Here is a 3,092-nt window from a genome sequence, read left to right as displayed (position 1 = left end):
ACTCTGAGACACACTATGACACTCTCTCGCAGACTGTGACCCTCTCTAAGACAAACGCTGACACTCTCTGAGACACACTGTGACACTCTCTGAATCTCTCTGAGACTTACTGTGACACTCTCTGACACACTGTGACACTCTCTGAACGAATCTAACAGACTGTGACATTTTCTGTGACACACGATGACACTCTGACAGACTGTGATACTCTCTGACAAACGGTGACATATTCTGAAACACTGTGACACTCTCTGATACACTCTGTAACACTTTCAGTATCTCTCTGACTCCCTGAGACACACTGTGACACTCACTGACCGCTGTGATACTCTCCGACACACGGTGACATTCTCTGAGAAATTGTGACACTCGCTGAGACACACTGTGACACATTCTGACGCTCTCTTAGACACAGTGTGACACTCCCTGACTCTCTCTGACACTCTGAGACCCACTGTGACCCTCTCTGACACTCTCTCAGACACGCTGTGACACTCTCTGACCAACTGTGACACTCTCTGAGACACACAGTGACAACCTCTGACCCTGTCTGAGACGGGCTGTGAAACTCTCTCACTCTCTCTGATACTCTCTGAGGCACAGCACGATACACTGTGACACTCTCTGACAGGTTGTGATAAACTGTGACGCTCTCTGACTTTCTCTGGCACTCTCTTAGACACACTGTGACACTCTCTGACTCATTCTGACCCACTCTGAGACACACTATGACACTCTCTCGCAGACTGTGACCCTCTCTAAGACAAACGCTGACCCTCTCTGAGACAGAGTACGACTCACTGTGACACTCGAACACACTCTAACACACTCTAAAAAGCACTGTAACCTTCTCTGACAGACTGTGACACACTGTGACACTCTCCGAGATATACTGTGACACTCTCTGACACACACCGTGACACTCTCTAACTATCTCTAACACACTCTGAGACACACTATGACATTCCGACAGAAAATGACACACTGTGACATTTCTGATTTTCTCTGACTCTCTGAGGCACACTGTGACAACCCCTGACAGACTGTGACACACTCTGACCCTCTCTGAGACAGACTGTGACACTTTCTGATGCTCTCTGAGACCCTCTTAGACATACTGTAACATTATTTGACTCTTTCTGACTCGCTGAGACACACTGTGAAACTATCGGGCCCTCTTCGACACTCTCTAAAACACACTGTGACTCTCTTTGACAGACCGTGACACACTGTGACACTCTCTGAGACACACTGTGATACTTCCTGACCAATTGTGACAGACTGTGACATTTTCTCTGACACTCTGTGACACTCTCTGACTGACTGTGACATATCTTAAACTCTCTGACCCTCTCTGAGACACACTGTAACACTCTATGACACTCACTGAGACACACTATGACACTCTCTGACAGACTATGAAACACTGTGACATACTCTGACTTTCTAATTGTCGAGAAGAACTTGACTATCTAGAGGAAGTAAAAGTCGTAACAAGGTTTCCGTAGGTGAACCTGCGGAAGGATCATTATCGGCTGGGGGTACGCCCGTTTCCGGTTCACCTCGTCTCGCGGGGGTGGTTTCGGGGCCAGCAGGAGAGCTCGTCAGGGTAGCAGGCCCTGCAGCCGTGGTCACCGCCAAACCCACCCCCGACTGTTGGGCGCCTACCTGCGCGGGCAGGAGGACACTTTCCGATTGCAAATCTCCGTTTGCCGAGTCCACCCCGAACGCACGCGGGCGGGCGGGTTCGCATTGCCCTTCGTCACAAGGGGCGAAGCCCGTTCCACCGTCTCGTCAGCAGTGCCGACCGGTCTGTGATCGACGAAGGGAGCCACACCAGGTCGGGTCCTGCTGCTTGGCGGCACCGCGTCGTCGGGAGCTCGCGTCAGACGGAGGGCTTCGGTGTACTCTCCAGCCACGGGAAACGAAGCCGGTGATGCAGGCGCGGGTCTTTCGTTCCCAAATCGGCTGGGTTTACGCCGTTGCTATCTAGTCACGCTCCCTTCAACCCCACGGGGTACCTATTCCCTTCAGCGCGTCACTCGCACATTCCCGTCAGGGCCTCTGTGCGTTTTCGGGCTGTTGGCGGCGGTTTAAAGACTCCTGAGTTGCCGCCCGTCGGTTCTCGAGCTCCGTGCAGCATTGATCCCCAGCGAACTGCCAGCAGGGTTGACGAGCAATCGCGCTCTCGGTCGGGGCGCCTGACGCCGATCGGTGGTCGGTGGCTTGCGGGCAAGCTGCGTTGTGAGGGAGGGGGCGGGTCTGACGAGCCGTTACCGCGTCTCCCAGCCCACCTCGGCGGTGGGCGGGCCGGGCGGCCGTCAGCTCGGGCCAGTGCGGCACCCCCGACTCCTCGCAGAAGTCCGCATGCCGACTCTCCGCCACGTGCACGCGTCGGTGACGCTGCCGAACCGATTGCCGGTCCCGTTTTCGCCTCTGCTTTTCCTAGGGCAAAGCTGCTGCACGCCTCGTGACACTCGGCGGGCGACATGGTGGCGGAGATCCTGCCTCCGTCGCTGCGGCGCATGCTGGCACGCGTCGCCTCTTGGGCGCCCTGTATTTGTTTTTCCCCCCGTAGACGTGTGTTTCCGCGGGCCGCACCAGGCTGGTGCTCCCCACAGCTTCACACCGCCCTGCCGCCGGCGGGCAGGTGGGTGCTGCTAAGGTGGGGAGCGTATGTGCGGTCCGGGTCGCTTTCCTCTGGCGAGGGAGAGACCGAAAACAAAACTCAGACAACTCTTAACGGTGGATCACTCGGCTCGTGCGTCGATGAAGAACGCAGCTAGCTCCGAGAATTAATGTGAATTGCAGGACACATTGATCATCGACACTTTGAACGCACTTTGCGGCCCCGGGTTCTTCCCGGGGCCACGCCTGTCTGAGGGTCGTTTTTCAATCAATCGCACTCGCCTTGGCTGGCGAGAGCGCGGCTGGGGTGTCGCAGAGGAGACCCGTCCTCTTTGTCCCCCTAAGTTCAGACTCTGGAGCCCTCCGGCGTCGGAGCGCACGGCCTTTCCCCGCACCCTGCACATTCCGTTCGTCAGGCTCGACGTCATCCTCCCCCCCCCCCCCCCCCCCCCCCCCGCCGGGGA

At 56.3% G+C, this 3,092-nt stretch overlaps 1 non-coding gene across 1 annotated transcript; it reads left to right on the top strand.

The window, feature by feature from the left end:
• Positions 1 to 2,734: 2,734 nt before the first annotated feature.
• On the top strand, positions 2,735 to 2,888 carry LOC122546886 (5.8S ribosomal RNA). The gene has a single exon (XR_006310827.2). It is a non-coding gene; the product is annotated as a 5.8S ribosomal RNA (ribosomal RNA).
• Positions 2,889 to 3,092: the final 204 nt, after the last annotated feature.

This window comes from Chiloscyllium plagiosum, unplaced genomic scaffold (assembly GCF_037043375.1).
Source record: "Chiloscyllium plagiosum isolate Xiang-an unplaced genomic scaffold, Cpla_swu_hap1 HiC_scaffold_36, whole genome shotgun sequence".
Taxonomy (NCBI): Eukaryota; Metazoa; Chordata; class Chondrichthyes; order Orectolobiformes; family Hemiscylliidae; genus Chiloscyllium; species Chiloscyllium plagiosum.
Note: the sequence above shows the minus strand (reverse complement) of the source record. Positions and strands in the feature narration are given on the sequence as shown.